Source organism: Hibiscus syriacus, unplaced genomic scaffold (assembly GCF_006381635.1).
Source record: "Hibiscus syriacus cultivar Baekdansim isolate YM2019G1 unplaced genomic scaffold, ASM638163v2 tig00112072_pilon, whole genome shotgun sequence".
Taxonomy (NCBI): domain Eukaryota; kingdom Viridiplantae; phylum Streptophyta; class Magnoliopsida; order Malvales; family Malvaceae; genus Hibiscus; species Hibiscus syriacus.
In genome coordinates this window covers 645,914-670,942 of record NW_024063249.1, presented here as the reverse complement: position 1 = coordinate 670,942, position 25,029 = coordinate 645,914, and the positions used below count along the sequence as shown (strand labels likewise).

Here is a 25,029-nt window from a genome sequence, read left to right as displayed (position 1 = left end):
GAGCCAAACACAAAATACAATATTTCCAGTAATCTTATTCCCGCCAATAATTATATTCCTGTCGGTAATTTTATATTCCGTGAACCAAATGCACCATGAAGATTCGACAGTTGAAGAGCTTAGGATTGCTAGGGTTTAGTTCTTTTGGTAATCCTAATGTTTTGGGTTACACATTGGGCTTGTGAATTTTAATTGGGTGAGTTTGTGGCTAATTGTAAAATGGGTGTAGTTTATCAAATAGGTTGGTTCACGGTAATGTAAATGGGTTAGAATAAAGTGGGTCAATTTGTTTGGGTCTTGTTATGGTGGGTATTGATTTACTTATGGGTTCAAGAAGATATGTAAACGGACTTAAACAATTAATTTTAGGTTTGATGGATATTTGACTTGACTTGGGTATTAATTTTTGTTCCTTCTGAATGAGAATGAAAGAAAGTGAAACAATTGGATTGTTTTCTTAAACTATTAAAAAAACCCAAGCAATGCTATACGAATGCCCCCTCAACTCGACCTACAATTGCCCCATGTTCGATTTGAATTACCTCGTATAGAATTTAGGTGTAACAAATATAAGGAATTAATTAGAAATAAAGTAAAAAAACATAAAATGATGACTAAATTGCAAAAAAGTGAGGCATAATCAGAAATAAAAGTGACCAAATTAAAGATTAATAAAATGATGTCTTAAATTCGAAATGAAAAAGAAACAAGTGATTAAAACAAAAAATAATGAAATTAATGCATCACATTCGGATAAAACAAAAATCAGGTAGCAATGATTGAAAAAAAAAATGTAAAATAAATATCAAATTCGAAATACAAAATGGTAGATAGTGACTAAGATGAAAAACACGCCGATAGTACAAGGATTATAAGATAAATTTTCCTTTTAAATATTAACATATTGAAGTAAAAAAATAAAAGGGGAATTCACACAATTTCGAGATAGAAATAAAAGAAACACAACAAGGTGACCTGAATAGAAAGAATTAAAGAAAGATTCCAGTGTTGTACATAGGAGAAATTATAAGGACATGTGTCCTAAATTGACCAAATCTCTATGGAACAAACAACACCCCAAGGTTGACTCGTGTTATTTTCATTTGGCCATTCTCCCCTCTTCGTGCGCTGCATGACTCCTTTTTTATATTTCTTCCTTTCCTTTTCTTTCTACACAGCAACAAACACTCTTACTTAAAATCTCAAGTCCTAGCTAAACCAAAACCCCTAGAATGGACTCCTTTTTTCATGTAATATAGGTTCTCATCCACTAAATCTTCCATAATCCCAAAAGCAAACTTGATGTAAGGTATTTCTACCTTAAATTGATTGTGGATCTAGGAGGGAAGCAAAATAACTTGCATAAGTGAATGACTCAAATAGATGGCTTGGTAGTTGATGTAAAGGTGAAATTGAGGGCTATTTATGTTATGAGAAATGGTAGTGAAAGTATTTTGATATGCATATGGTATGGGTGATGAAGCAAAGGATGGTTGGTGAGGATAGTATCTTAGAAAGACCAAGGAAGAACCAATACTACAATGAGTAAAGACCCAACCTTACAAATCTTTCTACGGGTGGTAACAAAGGACTTGGACCCACTATCTATAGGGAGATAGGAACCACAAGTATTAATGACAAAAGGGTTGACGCCACAAGTAATTAAATTACTTGATAAGTCAATAAAAGTCACAAGGACTTGAGAAAAAGAGAATAATCTCACTTATATTAAATGAAAGGTATGTGTACAAATGAATAGGACTAGCGTATTTATAGATTTGGAAGGGACATGGCCGAATGGATACATGGTGGTTCGACCAGCCCTTGTGTCCCTTTAAAATGACATAATTAATTAAATAAATAACATGTAAACATAGGTGTTGGTTTGGCTAAATGGAGGGGCATGTCTCATGGCTGAATAGTGCTTGAGTCATTTCAAGTTGGCACCAATTTGGAAAAGAAATTATGCTTGGCCGAATGGTTATGTAGCCATTCATCTTGGTGCCTAAAAGGGGCACACGCATAGCACATGGCTTGGATGGTCACAAGGCATGAACAAGGTTCTCTAGGAGGCTTGTGGTGTAGCCTTATGCATAGGATGAAGACCAAGCATGTGCAACAGCCTTGGGCGTGAGTTGAGCTATCTTCAAGCTTGCATGTGTCTAGCTAGCTTGCAATGCAAGTGTTGATGGTGAATGATCTTCTTAGCTGTGATCTCCCAAGCTTCCTGGCAACACATTCAGCTATGTTCAGCTACATTTGATGTCACTTTCAGTAACTTGTCTTCAAATAGTCCAACTAGCTCAGATTAGCTAGCCTTGAGCTCCTCCAGCTCAGTTGAGTTTCCTATTGTGTTCCACGAGCTTCCATGATGTTTGTGATCTAATTGTGAGCTGCATATGGATCCCAAATACTCCAATAAGCTACCCCAATGTGTTCCATGCTCCCATGACCCACATGTGCAAAGAAAACAAGGTAAATCAAAGGCATTGAGCTTGTGTGATCCAATTACCTTTCTGTCGTGCATGATTATGACCTTGTGAGCTATGTATGCATTACATGAGCTAAGTATATCATTATATAACATATGTAAGCTAATGTATAAGACCTAGGAGCTAAAATGAATGCACATGAGTATGGGTGTAAACGAGCCGAGTTCGAGTAGTGCTGAGCTCGACTCGACATGAAAACTATGAAATCAAGCTCGACTCAACTCGAAAACTCGCAAGCTTAAAATTTTTGAAGATCGACTGGAACTCGAAATCCTGAACTAAAGCTCGTGATTAGCTTGAAATGAAGAAAAAATTCTTAAACTTAACTCGATTGAAGCCTCAAACTCAAACTCGAACCTGAACCTTAAATACATGAAAATCTTACTATATTTAAAAAAAACAATACATAAATGTTAATATTATTAATAATTTATTTTTTTAAAAATAAAATCTTAATATATTATGTTTTCGAGCTGCTCACGAGCTTTTCGATTCGAATATCAAGTAGCTCGTTTCATCTCGTTAAGAACTCGAGTCGAGCTCAAGCTCGAGTCGAGTCCATTCAATTCGAGTATTTATCATGCCTTGATCGAGTAGATCTCGAGTAGCTTGCGATCTATCTCGTCTCATTTACAACCCTACGCATGAGCTAGCAAATGAATGATTAGGCATGTTGTCATTTCATCAATGTAATGAATCATGCTTAAATGAATGCAAGACTATTCTAACAAACTTAACATGTTTAAAATAACAATGTGCATCAATTATAAAGATGTGTATATGCTAAGTTATTCTTCAAATCACATTTACTAATAACCTTAGCATGATATGTATGATTATGGCATAGATGATCATAATAATATAAAGTAAATAAAATATTATGATGTTCAAGAATACTCCCTTTGCATGTTGTGAAAACATGCTTGCATCATCCCCCTTCTTAAGGGCGATTTGTCCTCAAATCGAAGCCTTTGAAGTGTTTATCATTTTGTTCTTACATAGTTTTACGTTTTTTTGGCAAAAGAAAGTATCCTTTGGACGAATGTGTTCTTCCAATAGGTACCCTTTCATGAGATCTCCTTTTAGGCCTTTCTTTGTAAATTACCAACAAGTACCGTTTTGGAATGATCTTCTTCTAAGGATATCCTTTTTGGAAGTGACCTTTCATTTAGCTTGTCCTGAAAAGTGAATATATATGATGTTTCAAATGAAGGGGTACTTTCCTTTTGAAGACATGAATCATAATCCTTGATGAAGAGTTGTGACTTTGAATCCTAGCCATCACCATTTTCCAGAAACAAATCATTATGCTTCTTTATGAAGAAGTTTCGTTTCATGTTTCGTCCATCTTTATTTTTCATTGGTAGTTTGTCTTTTCGCAAGGCTTGGACACTTTTTTCTCATATGCATTTGATCTTGTTGGACTTCTTTAGGCGTCAAAGGCACCAAAATTACCTTGCGTCCTTCATACTTAAAGGAGTATTGGTTGTAATAACCATCATGAATGGTCATTTTTTCATACTGCCATTGCCTCCCAAGTAGAATGTGGCTAACATGTATAGGCTAGCATGTATAGGGACAATGTCACAAAGTACCTCATCCTTGTACCTACCAACTGAAAAAGGAATTAGGACCTGTTTAGTAATGTTCAACTCACCTCCTTCATTGAGTCGTTAGAGTTTATATGGATTTGGATGCTTTAAGGTTGTCAAATCGATTTTTTCCACCATAATAGTGCTGGCTACGTTTGTGCAACTCCCTCCATCAATAATCATTGTACAAACTTTGTCCTTGACATGGCACCTTATATGAAAAATGGTGTTTCTTTGCAGATTCTCCTTAATTGATTGTGATTGGATGCACCTCTTTGAAACAAGCATTTCTCCATAATCAGCATTCTCTCTTGGTTATTCTTCATGGATTGCTTCAGGTTCCTCATCATGGACAGGTTCTTCAGAATCTGAGACAACATCTCCATTGTCTAGTAATATCATAGTATTTTGGTTGGGACATTAGCTTGCAACATGTCCTTTTCCAAAACACTTAAAACACTTGATGTCTTTGGCCCTCTCGAAAGTGTTTGTTTTCCTTTCTTTACCCTTGCTAGATTCACCCACTTTTATGGTTTTGGATACCTCAACATTATCCTTTGCTTGGATTGGGGTTGGCTTCCGGAAAGTATTAGGCTCCGGTTGAAGACCTTCCTTTTAATTTGTCATTCGATTTTCATGGCCATATCTACCATATTCTCAATCTCTACATAATGTTGTAGTTCAACAAGGTTAGCAATTTCAAGATTTAAGCCAGATAAAAACCTTGCCATAGTTGCTTCCCTATCTTCATCAACATTGGCTCGAATCATGGCTATCTACATTTCCTTGAAATAATCTTCAACGCTCTGGTTTCCTTATTTAAGATTTTGAAGCTTATGATAAAGATCCCGGTGATAGCGAGTAGGCATGAACCTTTTCCTCATAATGGCCTTCATTTCTTCCCAAGTATTGATTGGGCGTCCACCATTTCTTCTTCTTGAACTTACTAATTGATCCCACCAAACGAGGGCGTAGTCCACAAACTCCATGGCAGCAAGCCTTACTTTCTTTTGCTCCGTGTAGTTTTGGCATTAAAAAATATGCTCAATTTTGATTACCCAGTCAAGATAGGCTTTAGGATTAGTTCTCCCTTGAAATAGAGGAATTGTGATGTTGCTGAAATTATCATTTTGGTACCTTTCCCATGGATTTCTATGAATATCTCTTCTTTCTCCTTGGGTTATTTGCTCTACTTCAGTTTCCTCTTCAAATTCTTCTTCCATTCTAGGCAGAATTATCCTTCGGTTGCCCAAAGATGCTTTAACTTGATCCATCCTTTCATGTAATGGCTCCAACTTTAGTTTCAACAATCTTGCATTCTCATGCATAATTGCTTGAGTTTGCAAGTTAGGGGCTTCTCTTTCATGTGTTCGTCCTGGACTCCGAGACATGATTAGTGAAATAAAAAAAGAAAATGTGAAAAAGATCTTACCAAATAATGCTCTCACAAAGCCTCACGAGTTCACTCCAAGGAAACTTGAATATCACTCAATCCGCTCGTGTATGCACTCTAGGACTTCAAGGATTTTACTAGTCCTCTTTTAGTCTCCCACTCTCAAGCCTTTTTCTTCTCAATCTCTTTGTCTCGAGTTCTAAGTAACTTTACTCAAAACTATACCAAGTAAAGTTTACTTGTTGTGCCTCGGCTACAAAAAGGTTAGTAGGAATGGAAAACAAAAAATATATAATGAAAAGGTTGGCTTAGAAATAAGAAAGAAGAGGAAAAAAAGGTTACTTACACAAAGTCACTTTACAACCTTTCTATCACCACAATCAATTTTAGATGCTTACTTTAAATGGCTTGGTGATGAGACTTGTTGTTGTGTGCTTTCAACTTTCTTTGTAATTTTATTTTATTTTCTTATTTTTGTTTTTTTCTTTGAGTGGTTGCAATTTCTTTCATGATTTTTGATTTCTTCACTTGCACTTTTTTTTTTGTATTTTTGTTGTTGTTGTTGTTGCACGTTACTTATTCCACCAAAGATCTAAATACCACTTGATGTAAGGTACTTATACCTTAAATTGATTGTGGATCTAGGAAGGAAGCAAAACAACTTGCATAAGTGAATGATGTAAAGGTGAAATGGAGAGCTATTTATATTATGAGAAATGGTAGCGAAAGTATGTTGATATGCATATGGTATGGGTAATGAAACAAAGGATGGTTGGTGATGATAGTATCTTAGAAAGACCAAGGAAGAACCAGTACTACAATGAGTAAAGACCCAACCTTACAAATCTTTCTAAGGGGTGGTAACAAAGGACTTGGACCCACTATCTATAGGGAGATAGGGACCACAAGTATTAATGACAAAGGGGTTGATGCCACAAGTAATTAAATTACTTGATAAGTCGATAAAAGTCACAAGGACTTGAGAAAAGAGAATAATCTCACTTATATTAAATGAAATATATGTGTACAAATGAATAGGACTAGCCTATTTATAGATTTTGAAGGGACATGGCCGAATGGATACATGGTGGTTCGAGAAGCCCTTGTGTCCCTTTAAAATGACATAATTAATTAAATAAATAACATGAAAACATAGGTGCTAGTTCGGCTGAATGGAGGGGGCATGTCTCATGGCCGAATAGTGCTTGAGTCCTTTCAAGTTAGCGCCAATTTGGAGGAGAAAGGATGCTTGGCCGAATGGTTATGTAGCCATTCATCTTGGCGCCTAAAAGGGGCACACGCATAGCACATGGTTTGGCTGGTCACAAGGCGTGCACATGGTTCTCTAGGAGGCATGTGGTGTAGCCTTATGCATAGGATGAAGACCAAGCATGTGCAACAGCCTTGGGCGTGAGTTGAGCTATCTTTAAGCTTGCATGTGTCTAGCTAGCTAGCAATGCAAGGGCTGATGGTGAAGGTTCTTCTTAGCCATGATCTCCCAAGCTTACTAGCAGCACATTCAACTATGTTCAGCTACATTTGATGTCACTTTCAGCAACTTGTCTTCAAAAAGTCCAACTAGCTGAGATTAGCTAGCCTTGAGCTCCTCCAGCTCAGTTGAGCTTCCCATTGTGTTCCACGAGCTGCCATGATGCATGTAAGCTAATTGTGAGTTGCATATGGATCCCAAATACTCCAATAAGTTTCCCCAATGTGTACCATGCTCCCATGTACCTACATGTGCAAAGAAAACAAGGTAAATCAAAGGCATTGAGCTTGTGTGATCCAATTACCTTGCTGTCATGCATGATTATGACCTTGTGAGCTATGTATGCATGACATGAGCTAAGTATATCATTATATAACATATGTAAACTAATGTATAAGACCTAGGAGCTAAAATGAATGCACATGAGCTAGCAAATGAATGATTAAGCATGTTTCCATTTCATGAATGTAATGAATCATGCTTAAATGAATGCAAGACTATTCTAACATACTTAACATGTTTAAAATAACAATGTGCATCAATTATAAAGATGTGTATATGCTCAGTTATTCTTCAAATCACATAACTAATAACATTAGCATGATATGTATGATTATGGCATAGATGATCATAATAATATAAAGTAAATGAAATATTAAGATGTTCAAGAATACTCCCTTTGCATGTGGTGGAAACGTGCTTGCATCAAAACTAATCCGCTTTTCATGAATATCATTCCCTTTGCTTCATCGGCCGACCACCAAACAACCATCCAGTGGCCACCACCCTTCGATCACCCACTTCTATACCCAAATGAAACTAAGTTTTCAAAAAATGAAAATAATCACTTCACCTTCAAAACAGCCCCAACCGAAATATACGAGTTCCGACGAACCAGAGGCAACGCAGATGATGACTTTAGCGATGGACAATGACGAGCTTGGCAGCGATAACGTCAGTAATGTCTGCATCCTCTTTCTCTAATATTCAGCTATTGAAAGAAAAAAAGATCAAGATAAAAACGTTTGGAAAATTCCAAAATTTCTTTCTCTTTCGTTCGATGATTTAGGAATTGATATCAATGGTTCTTTGTATTATGGATATGGAAATGATGAAATTTGATTGCTTGAGGTTTCCTTTTCTACAGAAAAAAATGGGGATCCTATTTTCAAGATTTTTCCCAGGTTCTTATACCCTTCTTTCTGTTACAAAAGAAATCTCTCTAAAAAAAATTACATTTACTCTCTTTTTTCACTATTTTTCCTTTGTGCATGAATTATTTGTTGGATCTGTCGAGGAGAGGGACCCGTGGGACCTTCTGAAATAGTGAAGCACAGTTGGCGTGTGGAATGGAGGGCTTGTTGGCATTGTTTCTAGAATTTCAGTCGAGGGAGGGGGCACCGCTGGGTTACACGATTTATGGGCTTCGGGGTTGTCAAACGGACTTTGTTATTTGTATTTAGGGAAATGGTTAATTGGGTGATGTAATGATAATAAGTATTGGGCATATGTAATATTTAATTGGAATGGGTTGCTTGTAATTTGAAATGTATAAATGAATTAATGTACATTTAATTTGGGCTTGAAATTACGTTACCTAACTTTAAATAAACTCAATTAAGTATGCAAACTTGAATCGACATCCACTTCACTTGAGCAGACATCAACGCACAGACATCCTTAAGTTTATCCCCGATCACTTTTTAACCCGATTTGAATTATTTGGACAAATTTAGGGTATAACAAATGACACACCGAAATACATTAGATAAATTGTTTTTAATAAAAGATAATAGATGATCTTATTATAATTGTATTAGAATTAAACTATATAGGACACTTGCCTTTTTACTTTTTTAAATGATATGATGATTGTAATATATTATTTATTTAGAATTTTTTTAAATTATTGACAATATATATACAACATACTGATACAACTGTTTTAATTCATATTTTCTAAAGAAAACAATATTTCTTTTAACCATTGAATTCACTCTATGGATTCGACTTTTATTTCTTCTCTCTTGTGAGATATATGATTAATAAATACAAACGTTAATCTACTTATTTTTAAGAGGCTATGTAAATGTGACCCTTCAAACGATTTGACAGACATTCTATATGGTTCAAACCCACGTGTGATGTTATTGAAACTGAATCTAGTTGGGATTATGGCATTTGGGGGATGAGAGACGATCAGACAGAATATTTTGTGCATTTCATTTTAAAGTTATATAATTTTAATAAGATTAAGAGTAAATTTCATCATATACCACCTAACTTTAGGCATTATATGATTTATACCATTAAACTTTCAATTTTGCCAATTGTAACACTAAACTTTGATTTTCGTTTCAATTATACCACTGAACCATTAAATCGTTAATGACACGGTGATGTGGCTGATGGCTTACGACATAGACACCTCACCAAAAATATGTTGTTTCGATATGGCTATCAACGATTTAACGACCAGTGGTATAATTGAAATAAAAATCAAAGTTCAATGCTATAATTGTAAAAAATAAAAATTTAGTGTAGTTTACCCTAAGTTTAAACTGAAATCTATCATTTTTAGGAGACAATTTTATCATAATCTTAACTTTAAAACATAAGATTTTAAAGGGGACTAAACGGAAAATCTGACCATTTAGCGTATGTGCTAATTTTTTTATTAATATATAATGATTATAAATGATATTATCTATTCTGAAGACTCATACCCATTTGATAATGAATGTTTAATTGATGCAAAACACAAATTAATCATTCGATTCAATTTTTTTATAATTGGTGAGCCTTTTGATATGATATTCAACCATTTCTCTGCTTGCGAGTGAGCCATTTGGTATGCTGTCAACCATTTCTCTGCTTGTAATCAAGGACGAATTGAAGGGACGGACGGAAATAATCATCTCCTGAAAATTTAAAATTATTATAAATTTTAGATTTTTTTAATATATTTTCTATTAAAAATCTGTTTCCGTCTCTTGAAATTTGGTAAATTCGTCACTTTCTAAACTTTTAAGAATTTACCCCTTGACATATATGTCCGTCCCTATAGTTAAATCAACAATGTTGCAGCATAAGCTCTCTCCAGACTACATAAGGAGAAAGAAATGCTCAGTTTATTTTGACCAAGTGGAGAAACACAAAATTTACATTTCCCGTTACATAGCTTAATGGGGGAAAATAACACGATCCCAACAGAAATATGATCATTTGTATTTATGGTACATGTATACTTTGTTTTAAAAAAATCGTAAATGTATACTTTAAATATGCATCCAACAAGTGGAATATCAAAAAATAATGCAGAGTATTACATGATTATTTTTTTATTATCATTAATATTACATGATTATATTATTTGAATCAAAAGCATCATCATTTGAACAAAAAATATAAATAATTGAATAAATTCCGAAAAATATCACACATTTAGATTGATTCTGAATCTTTTTCTGCTGATTCTTCTTCCATATCTTCACCCAGATAGGGAGGCGTATAGCCATTGTACTGTTGAATGACTAAAACTGATGCTGTGATTGAGAAATCTGGAGAAATCAGCAGACTACCAACAGGTCCTAGTTCAGGGCATTCACTTTTCCTCCATAAAGGTAATGCCAATTCACCTTCAGGCATTCTCCCCGCTAGGAAAAGGTTGCAGTGGCCTGCTTCACGAATTGTGTCGATCGTTTCGGACTGCTTTTTCTTCGTATCTAACGGAGTTCTCCGGTATCTTCCAGAACTGAGATTTAAATTATTCGGTCGATGACATTTTTTCGATGCCGTTGCTTTCTTGCATATCGATTGTGGAAATTTCTCCAATTGTCTCGGGTTTGACTACGAAGCGGATGATGTTTAGACAGATGCCGGGATGTTCAGCCATTCGAATACCGTAAGCAAGTGCTTCGCAGTTATCGGAGCCACCCAAGAAAAGCACGGTTATCAGGAAGGAAACATTGCTAGATGATACTCGAGTGGTTCCACCTAGGCCACGATCAACTAGAATTCCAACAGAACAAGGTGCATGTTTGAGGACCCTCTGGTTCACTCACCGAAAGTATGAACGAGTAGTCTCGAAAGATCCATCGACTCTTTGGTGCTTATGGAATGGAAGGATTATGATCGTGGCTCTCTTTCTCCGGCAGTTGAACATATGTCCTCGTGCATGTTCACCATTGAAGAGATCGAAGTCATCGATCGACAACAACATGAATGAATCCGAGCGCTGATCCTTATTCCAGAAGGGAAGCCCATTTTTCCTTGCTTTGTGTACCATCAATATAGCCGACGACCTCTCGGACAGCTCCATGAGATGCAGGGCATACACTGAGAGTCCTTCACGCTTGGCAACACCTCTTGAAACCTCAAAGAGATTGATCATTGATGGGATATTTCTTGCAGTGTGAAGACAGGCCAAAATTCTAAGTTGAGTATCTGCATTTTTTCTCTCAATGGTCCTATATTTGTAGTCCGTTTTCCACCTTGCCGGCTTATATACCGCCATCACAACTGGTGTGGTGATGAAGGTAGTGAAGAGTGCCATTAGGACCTTGATTGCTAACGTTTGATCATTCAAAACCTTTCTATCCCTCCCAATGTTGAGAACAATCAGTTCAACCAGACCTTTCGTGTTCTTAAGGAAACCGAGCGCGATCACTTCGCGAAGAGGCACACTGCAGGAAAGGGACACAGCAACAGTCCCAACAATTTCCCAAAAAATGCTGTGAAAATCATCAAGACAAGAAGACCCCATGATTGGAGGCCTTGAATTTCGGCAACATTGGTCTTCAGTCCACTTGACACAAAGTATAATGGCAAGAAAAGACCAGGCACAAGATCCTCAACTTTCTCCACAAGTGCATTAGCAAACGCCCCTTCCTTTGGGAAAAGGACTCCAACCACAAAAGGACCAAACATGGCATGAATTCCAATAGCATCGGTTACGAATCCGGCCGCAAGAACGGCAGACAATGTAGCACATATGTATATCTCATCTACCAGCTCACCGTCATGGCATCGATGAGCCAGCCATTTGAACATCGGCGGTACAACGAGAGCCAAAAACATAACGAAAGCACAACCGGACAAGAACACCCAGAGTGATACAAAAGGAGAAGTGTTGGATCCAGATAAGGCAACAGCTAGAGCAAGCAGAACCCAAGCAGCAACATCGTTAACAGCAGCAGCAGACATCGCCATTTTTCCGATATCAGTTGTCAAAAGGTTCAACTCAGCCAGAATGCAATCCAACACAGGAAAAGCGGTGATCGAAAGAGCAACATCCATGAACACAAGAAAAGAAGCATTAACACCTTTGGAAATAGTTGATCGGAGCACAAATGAAGAAGCGATTCCTAATGCAAAAGGAAATCCAATACCAGAATGAGCAATCATAAGGGCTGTTTTCCCAGTTTGCTTGAGGGATTTAGGATCTATCTCAAGGCCAGCAAGGAACAAAAAGAAGATGAGGCCAATGTTTGCTAAAGTTTCCAGTACAGTTAAACTCTTGGGAGGAAACACAGCTTCTAAGTAGATCTTGCTTCTACCCAGAACAGATGGACCAAGCAAAATTCCTCCCTGGTAACATCAGCAGACAAAATTATAGACCATCTTATGATCAAAGCATACAAAAAGAACATTAATATGGGAACTCACAATTATCTCTGCAACCGCACGGGGCTGACAGAAAGAGCCCTTGTGAGTAAAACCACCGAACAAATCTGAAGAATGGCGAGAAGAAGCGCAAAATCAAGGGGGTTATCGCCCTGGAAGATGCCGTTTGATGTAGCCTTCATTGGCGATAGACATTTTTGTGCCACCGTTGTTGTTTCACTGTGAAGAACCAGAAAGGAGGAGAATAGAGAGGAGAGAGAAGCCATAACAATCTCAAAAAACTCAAATTTTCACTGAAAAAGTTTCTGACTCAAATTTGTGTTATCCGATTATGAGTTCCTAAATAGAAACACTGACACAATTTTAAGAATTTTTATGATGTGGTAATAAAAATAGTGACATGACCTACAACAACTTGGTCTAGAAAAATAAATATAGTGAAATGTAAATTTTATTGATATAATTATCTGCGTTTGATCTATTGATCAATTAATTCGGATCAGGGTAATGTAGAGGTAAGGACAACCATTCCAATATAATTTGTTCCATTTGAAATGGTCAATGTTTGAACTCTTAATTTTATTTAAGGAATTTAATATATCGTCTTACTAGATCAACTAGTTGTTGGTAGTTACATGTAAATATATATATATATGTATGTATGTATATATATATTCCTAAATGAATTTTATGTAAAATTAACAAGGAAAAGATACTATCACCAAAACCCATTTAACATGGATGTTAATGAGATGAAACATATCATATGTTATCTGAATTTATGACTAAAATTTGGTTAACATTTGTTACAAATAGAATCGATTCAAACTCGAGTTTGACTCAAGTTTTTAACAAGTTGAATTGAGAAAACTTGAGTTATTTGATATCTAACTCGAAAAATTTGTGAGTAACTTAAAAAATAATATATTAAATCTTTAAATTTTAAATTAAATTTATAATAATATTAAAATTTATATGTTTTTTTATTTAAAACAATACAATATAAAGTCTTTATGTACTTAAGGTTTAGGTTCGAACTCGAGTTCGAACTTCACTCAAGCTAAGTTAGAGAATGTTTTGAGTTTAATTTTTTTCAAGCTCAAGTCGAACTTTAACTTTTAATTTCGAATTTGAGTCAAATTTGATAATTTTAAGCTCACGAACTTTCTAATTCAATTGAACTCAATTTTAAACTTTTCAAACTCAATTAAACTCGACAATATTCAAACTTAACTTAATTCGTTTACAACCCTATAACCTAGTATCCAAAATTCTCTCAAAGAGCTGAAATTTGTCCAAGATTATTCTTATTCAAGGAAAAATGTTATTAAATCATAGATTTATTTTCTAATTTTAGACAATTCACTGCATCAACCTCTCATAAAACATTAAATTTGATTCTTCATCTTCAAGGTTGGTTGTGTTATGTTTTTGGAATTTATGATTTTAAATTTTAAGAAGTTATTTTAGGCGCAATGCGGTTCTCTTTGCTTTATTTTAAAAGGGGTTCTTTCTTTAATACGAAACTATGAATTATGTTTGTTTTCAAGAGCTGATGCACTATTAAAATAATAATATGGTGACCCACGTTTATATTATTATAAAGTTAACCATAAATAATTATATAACCGACGTCACAAATTTTTTAAACTACCAATGACAGCCAGGTTGAGAATGAATTTTGTTGAATTTCCATATACTATTTAAATAGTTATTGCGATAATATTTCTAATTATATTATATTTATTATGATTATAGATATTATCATGATTATTGTAAGTATTATGATTTTACAATAATGTTACATATGATATTGATATTATTATATAATTATAATTATTCAATAACGAACTGTTATTTAAATTCTTGGCGTGAGTCGTGTGCTTTCTTTAATTGTATTGATGTAGTTTTACTTAAACAGTTTAGGAAGAAGAGGGAGAGAACGATATAAGCCACGAAAAAGTTACAACTAATTTCATTTTCAGTAACCCTTTCCTAATTGAAAAGCAAATAAAATAAAATATGAAGAGATAATTCATCATATGAAAATGATATAAAACATAAATTTATAATCCGAGTACATTCGAGTTACTTTTAGACTGAACTCAGTGGTAATATGTTGATGGTGGGCAGTCATTCCATAAGAATAATACGGGTTTAAACAGAAATTTCGCAGGATGCACATATGTTAATATCGAAACAAAATTACTACTTAAACCTTGAAGTTATCAATTTTTATTAGATCGTAAATGAATTAAGTTTAAATAAATATACTTTCTTTTATGTTTTTGTATTTGCTTTTATGTTTGTTCTTCTTTGTTAAGAATTTTATAATTATATTTGTATCTATTTATTTAAAATTTAAGAAGTCATTTCGCCTTTTAGGTAAATCTAAATCAGTAATTATCAAAAAAGTACACGAAACTCTTTTACTTTAACAAAAAATAATGACTCTAGAATTATTTTTCCACTTAATATAGTCTTCAAATTTAGAAATTTTTTTTTAATGTGATCATTTAATCAATGATTTAATCGTGATGTTTTTTAAATATATCATTAGATTTTTTTTTCTAAGTTTGTGGTAGAGGTGGCAAATGGTTCGTTTGACTCGGTTTATTTCAGGTCAGGCCAATTTTTGTTTAGATTTGATTTGGGTGGTGTGACTCGGATCATGTCAATTCGGGTTTCGGTTTAGTTCGAGTCTATGGTAAGTCGGGTTGAGTTGGGTATTGAGTCCGGTCAATATCATATTTGTTGATTTTTAGTTTGGGTTAATATCAGATCACTTGATTTTCGAGTCGCTCAATATCGAATTAGTTGATTTCCGGGTCGAGTCAATATGAGATCAATTGTTTTTTGTTTAGGTCAACCTTCGATTTTTGAGTCAATTCGGATTGAGTTATGTATGAATCAATTTTGCACAACGATTTCTAATTGTTCAAATTCTCAACTAATTTTACATACACTCCTTAGTATCCTTACTAAGAATTTCCAGCAAACTCATCAATCTGATCTTACCTTTACAATACTATCTTTCAAAGGCTAAATCTATAGTTTTTCCAATACTAAACTAGAACCATTTTCTTTTTACAAGGTTTAATTTTGATAAACAAGAAAACCTCTCTAAACATATGTTTACAAAAATTTAAACTCATAAATAATGAATACAAAGATATTCAATAAATCACAATACATTATGTACAATAAAAAATGAAGAAATAAAGAATGAATATTTTTTCTCTTGATCATTAAACTTGGTGTATAACTTTCCTCAAATATCATTGGGTTGCTCTTGTAGTATAGAATAGGTTTATAGCAGTTTGGAGTCGTTGGGGTTGAACTATAGTCGTTAGATATTTAATATCAGCATTTGAAAATGCCTAGAAACAGACAGTATTGGTACTACATGCTGCAAAATCGATACTATACGCATTACAATAAAAATATAGTTGTTAGGCTAAGACAACGTTGGTACTACACCGAGTAGTACTGATACTATTGTTATAAATAGTATCAGTACTCTATAGAGTATCAGTACCATTTTGACATTCTGAAATTTTTTAAGATTTTGAAATAAAAGGTAGTATTGATAATGCTTACGGATGGGTATGGGTCGGGTTTTCGACCAATCTGATCCGACCAAAAAATTTTATACCTTCACCTGAAATCCGACCCGAGTTTAGAGTAATTTCATCAGACCTGAAACCTTGAGGTCGTGAGATCGAGTCCCACGAAGGGCATTTCATAATTCGGAGGTCTTCTACAGAAGCTGCTCTTAACCTGGTGTTGGGGGCAGCCTACTATCTTACCTCCCCCTTACCCCATTACATATGGGAACAAGGGACATCCATTTTCATCAGACCTGAAACCTGATCATACTTTTGAGATAAAATCCAACTCTGATCCGACCCAACCCGACTTGAAATAATATAAATTTATTAATATTATTTAAAAATAGAGACTTAATTGAAAAAAATAATATAAAGAAGAGTATTCTTGCAATTATCCCTAAATATATAAGGTATTTTTATATTGTTTTTTGGGTCGGGTTGGGTCAGATTTTTTTACCCTAAACCCGAACCCGACACGACCCAAACCTATTCTCCAAAAAAACCCAACCCAGACAGAACCTTAAATTTTTTAAAAAATTCGACCCATCAAGTCGGGTCGAGTCGGAACCCATCAGATTCAGATTCCATGCCCATCCCTAGTAATTCTTGAGTAGTATCAAGACTACATAAACAATATCGATATTGTATATATAATATTGGTACTTTAAAGTTAAAAATCATTTTAACTCGTTTTAAAGTGTAAAATTGATTGAGTAAATGTTTGAAAAGATTTGACTAAATTTAAACACATTTAAAATATATTTTTTAATTTCATTTTGATTTTGATTTATTTCTGAAATTTTTAATTAAGTCTAAAATTATTTTTATAGATATTTGTTATATCAAAATTATAAATTCTATAAATTTTTTTATTCATTTTATTATTTTAAACCTTTATTGGTGGTGGGTTGTGTCGAAACAGTTTTTTGAATAGGGAATGGGGGTCTCGTTTCGATATAATTTTTGATTATTGATTAATGATAAAACATGGTTTGAGGAGTCACCGTCAATCTTTGATTAGGGTGTGATTCGACACCCAAAAAATATTTGTCATTTAAAAAAAAAATCATTTTAATTAAAACAACAGATTCGCGGTCTGCGTTACCAAAATTTGGGTTTGGGAGTCAGTTACCTGTAGGGAAGGATTAACACCCCCACAGAGCCCTAAATCGGTACCTAGTCGATTAATTAGTTGTCTTTTCAATGAAATTTACGAGTTCAAGTCTAATTTAATTTAAGATCCCCTACAAATAATATTCTTTGAATTTTTTGACGAAACATGATAATATTTAATTATTTCCTACCAAGAAACCCGATATCTCATATCTTAAAGAAATTGATTCTTACTCCAATCAAAATAAAGAAATATTAAAATTCCTACTAACGTTCATTATTAATTCAGAATAACAACACCCAAAATAATTTTAAGAGAGAAAATAATAATATTTAATTATTTCCAATCGAGAATAAATGATCTTTCATGCCTTAAAATAATCATTTATTACTCCAATTGAAATGAAGAGATGTTACTATTTCGTCTTAAAATTCAATATCGATTCGAGTGAAAATGATAATATCTAATGATTTTCAATCGAGAATAAATGAGATCTCATACCTTAAAACAGTCATTTATGGCTCCAATCGAAATGAAAAGATATCACCATTCCGTCTTAAAAATCAATATTGATTCGAGAGAAACAATAATATCTAATGATTTCCAATCAAGAATAAATGACCTCTCATGCCTTAAAGCAGTCATTTATTACTCCAACTGAAATGAAAATATATTACTATTCTCAATATCGATTCGAGTGTTATTATTTTGAACACCCATTGGAAAACACATGCAAAAATAAAGTGAATTAAGAGCATATATCAAGCAAGTATAATTAATTATTTATTTTACCAATATTTAATGAGAATAAAGATGTTCAATTATTTAAATATCTCGAGACGAGACCCTAAATTCAATCTAACAATCTTTTCTCATTGAATTTAATTAAAAGAACATGATTTTTTACCAATACTCGAATTTTAAAATGGATTCAATTTAGTTTTGTGTCACTAAATGGGATATACTTTCGTTTTAAAATTATCGAAAGTAACTTTCTTATACGTTAAGACAGTCGCTTTACGACAATATTAAAATGAACAAATATTACCCTTAGTCAATTTATTTCGGTTCGAGTCAAGAGATGCTTATGAGGGTATCATGAAAAATTAATTAATGACTAAAATGGACTAACATGGAAGCAACATGGAAAAAATTAAAATAAAATAAAATGAAAATATGACTAAAATATAAACAATCAAACCATCATGTCAAAATTAAAATAAAATAAAGTATAAAAGTGACTAAATTGAGCATTTTAATAATGAGTGCTAAAATTACAAAGAATAAAAATAAATAAAACATTGGGACTAAATTAAAATAAACTAAAATTGCATGCCCAAATTAAAATTAATAAAAGGCATATTATGGTTCGAAATACAAACATCAGAAACTACAGGGGCTATTTCCTAAATATTCCTTTTTTCCTAGCCTAAAGCATACATTCGAAATAAAAAATGAAATTACTAAATCAGTCCATAAGTATTAAAAAAATTAAATCATTACTACACATGACTAAAATGTAAACACAAGCTAAACATGGAAGGATTAAAACATAAATAATCCTACAATATGACAGACACAAAAAAGGGTAAACTATAGAATCGGTCCCTACAGGTGACTAACATGCAAAAACATGAAAAAACATGCTAAAGTTAGGGGACTAACAACAATTATCCAAAAAATTAAAAAACATACACGAAAATGGGTAAATTATAAAATCGGTCCCTACATATGACTATTTTGTAAAAGCACGCTTAAACTAGAAGGACCTAAGCATGATTTTACCCTAAATTTTCTATATGAACTACTTTAACCTTTTTTTTTCATTTTCACCCCATTTTTAAAAAAAAAATCTAAAAGCTCTATTCTCTATCTTCTTCCCCTTTGGCCAACCCACTGTCGCCCGCCCTACCTTGACTCTGGCCGCCACACATGGTGGTCAGAACACCTAACTGTTCTTAAAAATGAACCTTTCCCTCCGATCTATCTCCCTAAGCCTAAATCCAAGGCTAAAACTTCATAAAAAGCCCCTAAAGACCAGAAAAACCCTGTAACCTTTCGGTTCTCATACACTTTGACGACCTTTGACGAAGACGAATTGTCCCCCTTCGGTTCGAGTCCCCTAACTAAGGTACGAATCTACTCTCTCTCTTTGGCTTCAGTTACATGCAATGGTTTTGGTTGTTTTATTCTTTTTATTCTTTTTGTGTTTCAAAACTAGAAACAAAATAAAATTAAAATACCTTCAACTGTTCTTTCTTGACTTTTTTTTTTTCTTTTTATTACTTTTCAAAAACTGGAAAAAGGGGAACCCCTTGTTTAAAATTTGTTCGGGTTTATATAACCCTTTTGATACATGCACCGCATGCCCTAAAGTTAAGGATGATGAATTTACTATACCACTTGGCCCTATCACACGAGGCCGGACCAAACTTCTTAAAGACAAGCTTCAAATCGCAGTTCAAGCATTCATCCGGAAGGGTCTAATAGCAGCAGATTTGCAACAACTTTTTTAAGGGGATCCAGTTGTTATCCGGTCGATATGTCTTCTGGAGATACAACCTTCTGTCTCTTATCTTTCCAACGGTTCTTGAATCGCATCAATCCGATATCGGGAACTCAAGATATGGTCATTTTACTGAAGACGGTGCATGCAGGAAATCCTATACGGGATTAATACGTTATTTTGTAAATATTACGAATTTTCAATATTTATATTGATTATTTGTAATATAATTTAATATAGGATGATTAATTATATTTTAGGATCAGATTTATTATTTTATTAGGAATTAAGGTTGGGTTAAAACAATATTTTTAGTTATTATTATTTTATTAGGAATTAGAGTTAAAACATGTTTAGTTTATTAATATTTTATTCTTTAGTTATTTAGGACCTTTAGAATTCAGCCCCTATATAAAGGAGGCTTCATTCAACTTTGTAAATCAGATTTCTTTGATCAATAATACAACAAGAGTTTGTTTTTGCAAGTGCTGATTACCTTGTGCCTTCGAAGCTTCTTCTCCTGGAGTTCTTTCAAGTTCTTGTGAGGGAGATTAATCTTCACACTCCAATTTGCCTTTTCATCGCGACTAGGAGGGTTGGTTAGAGCCATATTATCGTGTTTGCCTTTTCATTGCGACTAGGAGGGCTCGATAGGACATTATCCATCGATTTTCCACATCCATGAACGCCATCAATCATCTTTACCATTCACTTTCATAAGGGAGATCTTTGATTTCTTGGTTATTTTCTCTATTCTTAATTCCTTTATCTTTTGTTTATCTTATTTTTAATCTTGTTTCTTTTTCTTGTTTCTAGCACTAAAAGAAACCCTAAAGAACCCTAGCTATTGCCGCCACCTTCCTCATTCATTCCTTATTGTTCTTCATCGAGTCTAGAGCTTTTCTAGGTTTGATTCTTCAACAAGAGCAACGTTCATCAATCCGCCACCGCTTCCCTATCAATTGGTATCAGATTTGGGCCGATTCTTGGAGAGAAACAAGCAATCTTGCTTGTTCTTGCACACAAAACCGTCAAGGTACCCCAACGGAGCTAGTTCACAAACGATTCAGCGTTTCAGGTTCTTTTTATTTAATTTTAATTTAGATTTAAATCCTTCTTGTTAGTTTGCTATTTTTTTTTCAAAAAAAAAGAAGGAAAAAAACAAAAAAAAGCCAAAAAAGCCAAAATTTCAAAAAATTGCAAACGAAGGTATTTAGGGCTGATTTTATCCATATATTATATTCATTCTAAGATTAATCCCCAGTCCAAATTTCACCCCAATCGAAGTTCATTAGAGCCTTCAAATACATCATTCAAGTTTCATCGGCAGATTCGGTTTAGAATCTTGTCGAATTTCTTGAAACTTTTACAGGAGGAATTTCGTGGTGAAAATTTCCAGATTGAAACTTCATATATTGGAGATCATTCACACAAAATATCAGAATTTTTAGAGATCAAAGAACAACTTCGAAAAAAAGTGATCAAGAAAAACAGATTGTTTGAGGACTCACCGTTCAACAGAGTCTACTGGATACTACTGTAGGTATTTGGTTCTGAAATTTTACAGGTGGTTTCTTGACGCATCGAAAGACATTCAAGAAATTTTTCATAATTTTTGGACACCGGTAACCCCCTCAAAAACGTTTTTCAAGTTGATCCAGCGTTTTCTAGGTTTTCTGGTTTGTTCCCTTTTTCTTTGACTCTTAGTGCTTTAGGTTCTTTTGTTTTTCCTTGTTATTGTTCTTTTGCATTATCTAACACATTATCTTCTTTGTGTTAGTAGGACTAAAGAGTTTTCATACTTCTTCCTTCTTTGCATTCTCGTTCTCTTGGAGTCTAACCTTTGTTTGGCCTCTTAGAGCTTTTAGGTTTTTCTTATCGCCTTTGCTAGTAATCAAACTCCGATACGAACTGTGAAAGACTACTTGGTAAAGTGAGTTTTAAAGAGTACAAGATTGGCTTACTTGCCTCTCGTTGTGTTACTTTCTTGGAGTGACTTGTGAGGTTTCTTGCTTTGTTGAATTTATTTTATTTTATTTTACTTTAAATTCTTCTTTTGAGTGTTATAATTGCAGGATGGGCGACAATAACAATGAGACACTTACGGCTATCTTAACCGCACTTGAACGACTCACAACTCAATTTGATCAACTTAACAATGCCTTGATAGAACGGCAAGAACTACAACTGGATCAACCAAACCAGAATCCAAGGCCAAACAATGCTGAACTTTTGGCCCCCAGGCGAGCACAACCACATTTTCAAACACCCGAACTCTTTGCAAAACCAAAGTTCACGATCCCGTCTTTTAAAGGAGACTACGACCCAGACATGTACATCGATTCGGAAGGAAAAGTTGATCTCTTGTTCGCATACCATGACTGCCCCCAAGCTGAACAAGTTCCCCTCATCACCTTGGAATTCGAAGGATATGCTCACACTTGGTGGATGCAAACAAGGAAAAAGATCGACAACTACCAAATTCAACCAATCACGTCTTGGACCGAACTCAAACATGCCATGAGGAACCGATTTCTACCGACACATTATACACGAGAAGTTAAACAACGACTACACCGACTTCGACAAGGTAGAAGTTCAGTTGAAGATTACTACAAGGAGATGCAGTCCTTACTCAATAGGGCTAACATAACTGAAGAAGAAGAAGACACCATGTCAAGATTCGTCGTTGGCTTAAACTCAAACATCACTGATCTTCTTGATCTCCATGGGTACGAAAACCTCGAAGATACACTAAAGAAAGAAATGACAATCGAAGCACAAATACAAAGGAGATTCAGATTCAGAGAACATTACCAAGGTACTTCATTCTCTTACCAAGGTAATACTTCAAATCCTTCCTCATCTTCTACTCCATCTTCTCATAAAAAGTCGAGAGATGACAAACTCGACAAAGAAAAACAACGACCAGCGAAAAATGAGACACTTCCAGCCCCTAAAGACGACACCCGAGCAAGAGATATCAAGTGTTTTAAATGCTTAGGAAGAGGCCATATCAGCCGCAATTGTCCAAACACGAGGACCTTAACCATACTAGGTAATGGGTCTTACAATTCTGACTCTGATGACGACCTCGCCGACATTCCAGCACATGCCGAAGCCAAAGAAGACAGTGATGACTATGGAAGCGATGAGTACAATGGCACAATCTTGGTGATCCGTCATACATTGAACATCCAAGCATCCGACGAGTCTGACATACAACGTTCCAACATCTTCCACACACGTTGCCTAATCAAGGAACAACTATTCTCCATCATCATTGATAATGGTAGTTGTGTCAATGTCATTAGCTCCAATGTTGTTGAATCACTCAAACTTCCTTGCCAACGACATCCGAAACCTTATTGCTTACAATGGCTTAATGAGAGTACCGAGATGAAGGTGGTTAAACAATGCCTCGTTAATATCAAGATGGGAAAGTATTGTGACGACGTATGGTGTGATGTAATTCCGATGCAAGCATCCCACATTCTCTTAGGACGACCTTGGCAATACGACAATGACGTCACATATTATGGTCGAAAGAAAATTTACACAATTCCAATAAAAGGTAAACCGTTCCGACTTAACCCCCTACCCCCCAAAGAGATTCTCATAGATCAACAACGAATTCTCAAGGAAACAGGGAATTTGAAACAAAAGGCAAAAGAGGTCACAACCGATAAAAGCCAAACAAATGACCCACGGGTGGTGAGTGAACCTCAATGTGAAAATAAAAGAGTGTCTCAAAACATTTATGCGAGTGCAAAAGACATGAGAGATACCCTTTTTCAAAATAGGCCGTGCATTCTAGTCCGTTTCAAGGACTCCATTTTATCAACTATCACTAACATCACAGATTTGCCTAGTGTGTTTTCTTCTCTATTACAGGAGTTTCAAGATGTCTTAAGCAACCCACCGGATGGTTTACCACCTACAAGAGGAATCGAACATCAAATTGAATTCATCCCTGGATCAACCATACCAAACCGCCCCGCTTACCGATGCAATCCTGAGGAAACGAAGGAATTGGAACGACAAATAGATTCATTATTACAAAAAGGACACATCCGTGAGAGTCTTAGTCATTGTGCAGTTCCCGTCATTCTAGTTCCAAAGAAAGATGGCACATTCCGAATGTGTGTAGATTGTCGACCTATCAATCGAATAATAATCAAGTATAGGCATCCTATTCCAAGCCTATATGATATGTTGGATGAACTATATGGTGCAAGTATCTTCACCAAAATTGACTTGAAGAGTGGTTACCATCAAATTCGAATGAAAGAAGGTGACGAATGGAAAACAGCATTCAAGACAAAGTTCGGCTTGTATGAATGACTTGTTATGCCCTTTGGACTCACAAACGCTCCAAGCACCTTCATGAGATTAATGAATCACGTTCTTAAGGAGTTTATAGGTAAATTTGTTATCGTTTACTTTGATGACATTCTTATATACTCATCTTCTTTTGATTCTCATGTCATTCACGTTCGAATGGTTCTCGAAGTTCTTCGACGAGAACATTTATATGCTAACATGGATAAGTGTGTGTTTTGCAGGATAAGCTTATGTTTTTAGGCTTTATAGTTAGTGTACAGGGTATTCATGTAGATAAAGAGAAGGTCAAGGCAATTCAAGAATGGCCCACGCCTACTTCCATCACCGAGGTAAGATCTTTTCATGGTTTGGCAAGTTTCTACCGTCGCTTTGTCAAGGATTTCTCAACCATTGCTGCACCATTAACCGAGATCAGCAAAAAGTCAGTTGAATTCAAATGGGGACCACTACAACAAAAAGCTTTTGAACTTCTTAAAGATAAGTTATGTTCTGCCCCTATTCTTCGTCTTCCCAATTTTTCTAACACCTTTGAGCTAGAATGTGATACTTCAGGCATAGGCATTGGTGCCGTCCTCATGCAAGAAAGACAACCTATCGCTTACTTTAGTGAGAAGTTAAAAGGTGCACAATTGAACTACTCTACCTACGACAAGGAACTTCTTGCACTCGTCCGAGCACTCGAAGTGTGGCAACACTATCTTCTCCCTAAAGAGTTTGTCATTCACACGGACCATGAATCACTCAAATGGTTAAATGGACAAGGTAAGTTAAACAAACGACAAGCTCGATGGGTTGAGTTCATTGAATCTTTTCCTTACATCATCAAATACAAACAAGGGAAAGATAACATCGTAGCTGATGCA

General features: G+C 34.8%; 1 pseudogene; it reads right to left on the bottom strand.

The window, feature by feature from the left end:
• Window positions 1-10,400: 10,400 nt before the first annotated feature.
• LOC120174370 lies at window positions 10,401-12,830 on the bottom strand (annotated as a pseudogene).
• Window positions 12,831-25,029: the final 12,199 nt, after the last annotated feature.